The sequence below is a fragment of the Monodelphis domestica genome, chromosome 1 (assembly GCF_027887165.1).
Source record: "Monodelphis domestica isolate mMonDom1 chromosome 1, mMonDom1.pri, whole genome shotgun sequence".
NCBI classification, from domain to species: Eukaryota; Metazoa; Chordata; class Mammalia; order Didelphimorphia; family Didelphidae; genus Monodelphis; species Monodelphis domestica.
Window position 1 is genome coordinate 760134924 of NC_077227.1, and position 10709 is coordinate 760145632.

The following is a 10709-nucleotide window of genomic DNA, read 5'->3' on the forward strand; positions in this document are numbered from 1 at the left end:
GGGCGACTCGGGGCCACCTTCACTTCCTGCCTCCCAGAGGCCTCCGCGCCGCCTGCTCCGGGCCTGGGGCTGAGCCTCCCCCTCTCCGCGCCTCGCTTTCCAGTATCCAGTGTGAACCCCGCCCCCGCCCCGCCTTCATTGCGCCTCACCTACGGAGGCCCCGCCTCCGCCCCGCCCCTCTGGCTCCGAGGGCCCGCACTGCCTGGGTTCCCCCGCCCAGTTGAGGGCGCTCCGGTCTCCGGCGGTTCTGGAGGAAAGAAAAGGCTCCCGCGGCCTCGGGCGTCCCGAGTTCCAGGCTCTGTTTGGGCCTAAGACAGTGCGGGGGGGTGGAGGGGGAGGGCGCAGATTCTCCCCCCTCCCGCCCAAGGAAATGTGGGCGTGGCCAGGCTCCCTTCCCCGCCTCTGACCCAAGATGCGCAGCGAAGGGACTCCCTCCTGCCTGCTGGGCCATTTCTGTCCCCGCAGCCCGGCTCTCCTCTCGGCTTGGGGAGCGATTCCTCGGCCCTGGCACTGCCCCAGGCGCCGCCCCCTGTGAAAACTGCCCGGCTGCGGCCTGTTCAGGTGGTGACGCAAATCGAAGGAGATCCGGGAACGCGGAGCCACCCCGAGAGGAGCCGAGCTTTGCCCCGCAGGACTCCAAGTCCCGGCGTCCCTTGCTCCTCCTCGGTAGTTAAGTGCGGAGGGGGGCGGGGTAGCTCGGGACGGGAGCTCCGCCCACTCGGACGGGGGGGGGGGGTAGAGGAAGGGGGAGGGCCCGGCTGGGGAATTTGACTCCAGGCTATCTTCTTGGCTTCCAGACTTGTTCCCTTTATTTCTTCTACTCAAGTGATTATTACTGAATCTCGTGGGTTGGAATGCTGGGAGTTGGCGGATAGGAATTGTCATCTTCCCTGCCTCAGTTTACCTCTTCTGTGCACATCAGCCAAAGGACCAAAATGATTGTATCGAACTAAGAAGAACGACAACAAAATTCATCTGGAAGAACAAGAGCTCAAGAACGTTCAGGGAATTAGTGAAGAAAATGTGCCCGAAGGACGGTGGCCCAGCAGGGCCAGACCTTACACTCTACTGTGAGGCAGGAGTGAAGAGCAGCTCCTAGCCGAGAAAGAGAAGGGAGGATCCATGGAACCGAGCAGGGGCCAGTGAGCTCCGCACTCTAGTGTTGGCTCCAGCCGAAGGGCCCAGCTTGTGGGAGAAGAACTCAGTGCTGGAAAACAGCCAGCAGAAGCGATGCTAGGCAACACCTCATCTCCACCAAGATGAGGCCAGAGCAGAGGCGGCTGGCCGGGCTCAGCACCCCCAGAAACTCGATCAGGGCAACCCCTCTGCTCCCAACCCAGATCTCGGCCCCCTTCGACTGGCCCGTGGATATGAGCTGGCCCAGCCTCCAGGACAAGCTCCTCTCCAATCCTTGGCCCAGAGTCACGGAAAAGAATGGAAACCCCCCAGAACGGAGGCATTGGGGGCACCCTTCCAGGCTGCTCCCCTCGTGCTGTCTTGCTGGCCGGGAATTCAACATCACTCCTAAATCGCTCTTTTTCCTCTTCAGTTCAGAATCTTACCACTGGGATTTGCAACATTTCTCAGCACAAGCCAAAAGGAACTTAGCAGAAAGGAAAGAATATCCTTTAGAAACAGGAAGTATAAAACCCCAAACAGAATCATGTGAGAGGCAAATAGTAGAGGTTTCATCTAAAGGTTCTAAGCAAACTGCAAATGACTGGATTGAAGCACAGGAGCAAACAAGAGAAAGGTCCAATGGGGAGGCAAATGCAATAAGAGAGAACATTCAAATGAGCAGACCTCCTGGAGACAACGTCAGGGAATGCAGGGATGAGATTAAAAAAGAAAATACCAATGGCATCTTAGTGTAAAAATGGAGATTTGAACCCTAGACTGCAATCCCCAGAAGTCCTTGGTATCTCCCAGAATTCCCTGCAATCTCACCTGAGTCTCCACCTGGGTGAGATCATAATTGGTATTTAACTGGAAGTAATGGCTCCCTCTCTCTCTTCCATTCCATTGCAATGATGTAGTAAGAAAGCTAAGGGAGGGGAATCTGAATTGACTAATCAGCCATGGGCATGTGGTTATTAGTGTGTATTTTCTTTATTCCTTGATTTCTAATAATAATCCTTAATAAGCCTCATAACATATAATATTTTTGTTACTAGAGACTAGTTGAATTTTTACAATACAAAAGTCAACCATAAATCCTTATGCAGAAGAATTCCAACCAACAGTAACTGAACAAGAAAAAGCAAACACAAACAATTCCATTGTAAACTGATGATGGTTTGCAAAGTGAATATTCAAAGCAACAAGGAAAGTCTGCAGCTGAAGGACAATACTGGGATTTGAACAAAATAGAACTACATGCAACCTTTGGTCCAAGTATGCCAACAAAATGAGAACACAGAACTATGGGTCATGATAAAAGTGGGTAATGAGATCTACCCAGCTCTTATCAATACAGGGGCAACTAAATCTGTTTAAAAACATCTCCTGAAGACAGCCAAATCACAAGTTATGTACAAATAATGGGGGCTACAGGGAAAAAACAGTACCAAAACTAAAATCAAAATTGATAACTTTAGGACCCCTACCAACAGAAAACACATTCTTGTTAATCCCAGAATGCCCAATCAACCTTCTTGGGAGAGAGTTTTTGTGTAAAATCAGAGCAACCATTCAATGTGATAAATTGGGGAAAAGCTCTCAACTAGTCTAGTGGTCCAGCTTGTACTGCAGCTCCGGATTCATGGTGTTCATGCTGTTTGTGCTGTAATTCCTGAATATAGGAAGCAATAATAGTATCTCCCTCTAATAGTGATGTATATGCAGGAGAGAAAGGCTTAGCCTGTATAGGCGGATGTCCAAAAAGCATCTCAAATGGTGAGATATGTAAGTCTCCTCTAGGCCTGCTTCTAAGATAAAATAGGGCCAGAGGGAGAATTTCAGGCACAGTGCATAATTTGCCAATCATATTTTTAAGTTCTCTGTTCAGTCTTTCATCTTGGCCTGAGCTCTGGGGGTGATGTGGTAGATGAAATTTGGGAATTATCCCTAAGCAAGAATATATTTGATTTAGGACAGAATCAGTAAAATGACTTCCTCTATGTGGATCAATATGTACTGGCAGGCCAAAGTGAGGAATAATCTCTTTTGAAAGCACCTTAGCAACAAAATCTGCTGGGTCTCAGGCTTCTGGAAATGCTTCTGGCCATCTGGTCAGCTGATCTACTATGACTACACAAAATTTATAATGTCCAGCCTCTGGCAGTAGGTGCTGTAGGTGCTCAAAAGGTGTATAAGCCAGAGGATGCCCACCAAAGGCTTTGCCATAAAAGGAATGTTGGTTATATTCTTGGCATATAGAGCAGACTGTACACACTTTAGAGGCTATAGTAGTTATACCAGGGGCTATCCATACTCTTAACAGAGTCCATGATGCCCTGGGTACCAAAGTGACCATTTTTATGAATAGTTTGGCAAATTTGGTGATAGAAACTTCTAGGGAGAAGGGGTTTTCCTTCATATGACACCCATTGTGAATTTTAAAACTATTCCACCCTAATCAGACCGTACTTTAGAAGATCTGATTTAGCTATTTCCTGATCAATAACAATAGAGATACTTGGACTAACAGAATCAGGTCTTGGGAACCCTGAATTTCTTCACCCTACTTAGTTTAACAAGATTAGGAAGGTCTGCACCAAACTCAAAATTTAATTATCTGAGGAAATGGCCTTCAACAGACATGTGCAGAAAAAGCAGACAGACCCCTGGGCTGTCCTAACTCAAGTTAAGCTATTATTGGTACAGATGAAACGCAGGAAAGTGATGTAAAACTGTCTATATAAGGCACGTCACTTCCTCTCTCTTTCTCTTTCCCTGGAGAGGCGACTCTGGCTGGCAGCGTGCTAGGTGTTCTGACATCTTGGAGTGCTGGCAGTTATTTGTCTGGGTTAGGCATTGAGTTTTGCCCTTAAGCTGATTCAGGTTTGGACATCTTAGCTGAGCCTCTTTGGAGGTCAGGCTGATTCCTTCCTCCTTCACACTCACAACCTTACTTTCTAGCTCTCCTAATCTTCTCACCCGGTTCTAGCCCCTTCCTTCTTCCTTCTTCTTAATCTATTCCACTATATCAATTAAATCACCATAAAATTTCCAGCTGACTTGGGTATTTTATTATTTGGGCTTTTCCCTGGCGACCAAATTAAATTTAGATTTTTAAGTCACAACGCTAAAATTATTCTTTACAGTTTTGTCTGACCACATTGGTTGTGATGAAATACCCTCAATCTTCTTAACTTTCCTAAACTTTTTTTCACCCCACTGTGACTATCCCTTTTAATAGCTTATTTTGATCAGTTATAAAGGTAAGTAAAATTTGGATTCATTTTATTTTTCTTTTCTCCTACTCTCCTTAAATTAGATAGAAAACAGCTATTTTAAATCTTTGCAACAGAGCCCTAAGGTCCTAACTGGGAGAGCTGTTTCTAAATCTCCTTTAGGGAACAACTGGCTACATTATGTAAAGATTAAAATTTGGGGGGAAACTAAGGCAGGTAGAAATTAGTTTCTCTCTGCAAGGAGTATGATATTTTTAGAGGTTTATTAAAGGTTAAGGATTAAAGAAAATACAGAATAAGAAAAGCATGTGTCTAGGCCAGAGAAAGAGAGGCCTAGACAACCTCACCTACATCATCAAAAGACTTGTCTGCTTGCAAGGGAAAACAGGAAAGCTAAAAAAAAGAGCCCTAGAAGCCTTTCCAATCAGGTTAAATATCCCATCTCAATCTCAGCCCAGGAGAGAATTCCATGATATTACAAAGCATTCTGGGGAAGTGGAGCAAGTTCTTCTGGGGATTGAAGTCCTAGATTCAAGTCTCCATTTTTACAAATAGGAGTGGGAGAAATCTGTAAAAAGTTTTGGCCTTGTCCTTCTCCCCACATGTTTTGTGAAGCCCGCTAGAAGAATAATTACACACACACACACACACACACACACACACACACACACATATTACATATATATTAATACTACATTCTTTGACATTTATATGGCAGTTGTAGAATTTAAAATGGTTGATGGCCTTAAATTGTTGTAGATAAAAGAGTGGGAGCCATAAACTGTAACAATTGAAATGGGTGAAGCCAGGAAAAGGGAAACAATTATGATAAATATAAGAGTGGGTGAGTAAATTTTACCACAGAAAATATATTTCACTACAGTGTCTTGTTTTAAATCAAATATAAGGTGGTCACCAGGGAATTATTCTCAATTATGAATATACCCAAGTCAATTGGGTTTTATAGAGAATTTTAATTAATAATACAATGAGTAATCAAAGAAAGAAAGAGAGAGAGAAAAAGGTATAAGTATGAAGGGCCGTAAGCCAACATGGCCTAGACCTAAGTCTTAAGAGAGAAATCAGTCAGTCTTTTATCACTCACCACAAGATCTGTCCAACCAAGGATTCTAGTGACACCAGGCCAGCATCATCTCAGCTGCTTTCACCAACTCCCTCCTCAATCTAAATGTTTCAGAATGAGTCCTCTTGAGCTCCTCTCTGAGCTCTTATTTTAAAGGGCAATTTCTCCTATGTCACCTCCCCTAAGTTCTTCCATCTACCAATCACCATAGATGTTTTCCAAAAGACAGCCCATTCTGAATTCACAGCTGAGTAGATTAATCCCTTCAGTAAGTCTGAACCAGAGAAAAACACTGCTGTGTTGACTAATCTCATCAAGAGAAAACCTCTGAATAAGTTTTCACCTCTTTGCTCCTGGCAAGTTTACAAGTTGCCCCACCTTTATAGGTACCTAGCATCCCATTGTATCAATTCTAAAAACAGGCATGGTTCAAAGAACTCCTTGCCTTATTATAAGTATGGTTTTTAAGTACTTTCATTGTTTAGCAAGGAGTTTTCTCCCCTAAAGCAGTCTTAAGTACGGGTGGAGTAGAGGTCCTCCCATAGCAAGGAGTTTTCACATCAAAATGGGGAATGTTTCCAGTAGGGAATTTTGTTCCAAATGGAGGATTCCTCAATGTGGACATTTTTAACATTCACAAGTCTGAGAAATGTCAAGATTTACACAGTTGAAGAATTAGGGACATTGAGGAATACAGCATACCTCCAATTTTTTATATTATTAGGTAATGTCATTTTTGTCCTCAGTACTGTGTTAAGAGATGATAAAATACAAAAAATTATGCAAAAATCAGATAAAATGCGGGAAAACAGAAAAAACTGAGGCTAAAATACAGTCGAACATATAAGCCCAACTGGAGAATTTAAAATGTTTCTTACAGATTCAATTGGCAAACCTCCACCCCACCAGAAATAGACCTGATTCTGAACCTTTGAATGAGGAAATTTCCTTCCCTGAAATAGAGATGGAAAACACCTTCTCTATAGCTTAGCTAACAGACTAGCTCTCTCATGGTCAGAAAATCTTGGCTGAACTTAATCCCCAAAACCCTTCCCCTGCAATCCCAGTTACTCATGTTCCTTCTCCAACACAAAATCAAATTCCAATCCAAAGGAGATCTCGTCCTTCTAGAGAAACATGTCTCAGTCAAACTGACCCACAGGTACCAAATTCAATTAGAGGCCTGTTTCCTCTAAGAGAGTACCTGAAATAGGACGGAATGGGGATGTGGTGACATTAAGACAGAACATATCGTTTACTCCCCAAGAAATAAATGAATTTACACGAAATATCCTCACATATGAACAAGATCCCATTCTAGTAACACAAAAGATGACAGACATTTTTTCAATATAGTCTGTCTTCCAAAGATGTTGAAAATTTGCTACAGGCTTTTTTAACTGAATGTGAGAAAAATAAAATAATTTCTCATGTCAACAAAACCTGGAGGTGCAATTAAGCACATTGGCCATCTCAGGATCCCGAATGGGACTATAATGACTCTGAGGATCTTTTACAACTATACCGTTGTAGGGAGGCCATCCTAACAGCAATGAGAGAATGTAAAGATGGCACAGATAAGTGGATGGAATTTGAAAAAATTAAGCAAAATGAGGAAGAGACACCCTCCAGATTCATGGACAGAATAATTGAGATTGGGGGTAGATACTTGGATTTTGAACAATTGAAAGAAAATTGCATAAGACAAGTTAGAAGGCTCCTTGTCAATACTCTTGCAAAGTGATTAGGGATTATTATAGAACACATAGCCCAAGATGGCCAGAGATAGACCTTGAAGAATGGCGGAAAACAGCTCTTTATGTTTCAAAGGGAAACAAAGAAAAGGAGGAAGAAAATAATGATTTCATAGAGGAAATAAAGAAAGAATTGATATGTTTAAAAAATAAGATGGCTAAAATGGAAAGTGGGCATGATAATCAACTAATGACACTTGCCCCTCTCCAGGAATCTAATTATCAATCAAGTACCTGCCAATTCTGTGAGAAGAAAGGCCACAAAATGATTGAGTATAGAACTTTACTCAAAATTATCAGAAGGAATAAGCAGTTTAATAACAACTCCAGAATTGATACTTATAGAAATAACTATAATAGTAGTAGTCTCTCAGTAACCGAGGATGACGATTGTCTTTGTGCGTTTTTATCTACGGTGTATAGATGAGTGTGCACAAAGACACTTGTGCTTGAAGGAGATTTAAGTGGAAAAGTCGATGCACAGAGACAGTCCCACTCTCAGCTTTGGAAGCCTGGGTCCAATGGCACAAAAAATCATTAAACCTGGAGACTTCCTCAGCTGCATTGGATTAGATGCTTCCTAAGAGGATAGTGCATTGGAAGGTAAAGGAGAAAGGAATCAGCCTAAACTCCAAGAGAGTTCAGAGAAGAAGCCTCACCTGAACTAGGTTACTAGGATTCCCCAGTAGTGTATCAAGGACACTCACCGCCAAACCCGGACAATAGTTTCCTCCACGCCAAGATGCCAAGATGCTCAGCACGCTGCTGCCAGGCACCTCTCTGCACAGAGACTGGAAAGAGGAAGTGATGCCAAATATATAGACTGTTTTTACATCACTTTCCTGTGTCTTACATATACCAATGGTAGCTTAAGCTTGACTTGGGACAGCCCAGGGGCCTGTCAGTTGTTTCTGATTTGTCATTTTCTAGCACATGTCTGTCAGAGGCCGTCCTCCTAGATACTTAATCCTTAAGTAGGGGTGTAGACATTCCTGTTTTACTAGACTAAGCAGGGTGGAATAAATATAAAGTTCACAATCCTGACCCAAATTCATCTAGAATTCTAACTCCAGAAGCCAGAATCTGTTTGCAAAATATCCAAGATGCCCTTAGTAATTCTTAGCTCTGTCGTATAGATCCCACCAAACCATTTTCATTACTCATCTTTGCAACATCACATTGACCCACTGGTCTACTTTATCAAGATGGGCCACTTAGATGGTTGTATATAGCACATAATCCCTCCAAATCTCTTTCTCAATTCATAGAAATGGTATCATCTGTTATTACCAAAAGAAGACACCAAGCTCTACAGCTTTTTGCTCGAGGACCTACAAATATCCTTCCCTTTTCTAAGGGACAAATAACTTCCTTATATCAATTCTCTATATACCTTGGCAAATCGCCCTCACTGTCTTCCCTGGACAAATTGGCCATAACTTCCCCTCCAATATTGTAGTACAATTTGCCTCTCAACATACTTTATTTTCCCCAAAAAATGTTTTAATTTCTCCTTATCCACAAGCCATGACTGTCTTTATAGATGAATCCTCAACTGGAAAATCTGGCATTTATATCCCAATCCAGACTTTCTACCTACCATTCCTATATCATTTTTGTCTCCTCAAAAGGTGGAACTGTATTCACTTATTCAAGTCCTAACTTTATACCCATTCACAGCCCTTAACATTTTTACATGTAGCAGATACACATACCATACAGCTTTGCATATTGAAATGGCATTATAAAGTCAACCCCACCCCCTGATCACTACCAACTTCTTGCCACTTTACAAGCACTTTCTATTAACCATCAAACCCCATTTGCTATCATGCACATTCGTTCTCACTCCAATTTACCAGGACCATTAACAGAAGGAAATAGTATCGCAGATTTACTTACTGCTGTGACCCGCTCACCATTCCAACAAGCCCAAGAATCACATCAATTATTCCATCAAAATTCCCAATCTTTACAATTACAATTCAAGTTAACTAAAGCACAAGCCAGATTGATTGTCAATTCCTGCCCATCATGTTTATCCACACTGCCTAGTTCACCCTCTATGGCAATAAACCCCAAAGGTCTCCTTCCTAACCCCCTACAGCAAATAGATGTTACTCATTATCCCTCATTTGGCCATTCCTCTTTCATCCATGTATCTGTAGATACTTTTTCTAATTTAATTTTTGCTTCTGTCCACTCCCGTGAAGCAGTAAAACATGTAAGTTCTTATTCGCTCTCTGCCTTTCAGTTTATGGGCATCATACAAATCCTGAAAACAGACAATGGCCCAGCACACACATCCAAAGCTCTTGCTAACTTCCTTTCACAATTCAACATAATTTCAAAGACAGAAATCTCATATCCTCCCCAGACATTTGGAAAGATGTCATTACTAATCCTTGGCAGTTCACTGTCCCTCAGGCTGTTGGAGGGCTGGACTTAAAAACAACTATGAACAAATCCCTATGCACACTGCACATATTTTATTTTAAAGTAAAAAAAGGGGGGGGGAAACAAATACAATATTTAAAATGAAGAACAAGCACATTTAAATCAACAAACTGACCAGTATTTCAATGGGAACTCTGGGCCTGCTTTTGGCTAATGAGACGGTCCATGTCCGGTTCCATCTTTGTCACTGATAGCCATAACAAGTGATGCTAATGTGCATCAGTTAGTCTAGATCCGGATGGAGATGTCAGATGTTTCATTCTGGGAAAAGTCTGTTCACAGCCACAAGTGCCTCCAAAGATGGCTGCCATTTGGAGTGCCGGTTCCTGAGATTAGGCTATGTCTCAGAGGGGAGAGATGCAGAGAAATTGGGCCAGCTGCTTGACTTGAATGCGTCTTGCAGAGTCACAATTCTGCAGGTCAGCCAGTTCCATTTGGTAAATTGTATCCACATTTCCAATGTCAATAGAAAATGGGTTACGGAAAAGCTGTATGTCCTGTTCACGGAGATGAAGCTCTTACATCTGAATTGGAGCTCCTTTTGCAACGTTTCCAGCGAATCCACACATGTTTCTTTTGGGAATGCAATCGAGGGTTTTTCCACTAACAGACTGTGAGTTACGGGGAGATGGCAGGAATTTTCCTCCTTCACTTGTTGGATAAAGAGGCCTAATTTTACTTCAAAAGCTTTCACGTCAACTCTTATGCCAAAGGGGACGGGCCCCTAATTGGCAGTTTGTCTCTGCGTCGATCAATCTGTTTTTGCATGTTCTTCTCCTATTTCCCTCTCATCTCTACCTACGGTAACTTCCTCTTAGAAAATGCAACGTGTGCACTTTGACATAGAAGGTATTTAGAGGTTTAAAATCATTATGCTTAAATGATGCCTTGAGGAGACTGGTCTCCCAAAGGATCACAGGAGTGATTGTGTCAAGGAAGTTCATTCCCTCCCCCTCCAGGGTTGCTGACCTTTCCTTCAACATCCGAAAATGCCAGCTCAGCATCTGTGAACATCAAGAAAAGGTAGGGGACAGGTCTTTTCCGGGCTTTGGGGTGCAC

The 10709-nt window shown here is 42.8% G+C and overlaps 1 long non-coding RNA gene across 1 annotated transcript; it reads left to right on the plus strand.

Moving 5' to 3' along the window:
• The first annotated feature begins 3 nt into the window (after window positions 1-3).
• On the plus strand, window positions 4-9709 carry LOC130458736 (uncharacterized). Its single transcript, XR_008918137.1, has 2 exons — window positions 4-666; window positions 798-9709. It is a non-coding gene; the product is annotated as an uncharacterized LOC130458736 (long non-coding RNA).
• Window positions 9710-10709: the final 1000 nt, after the last annotated feature.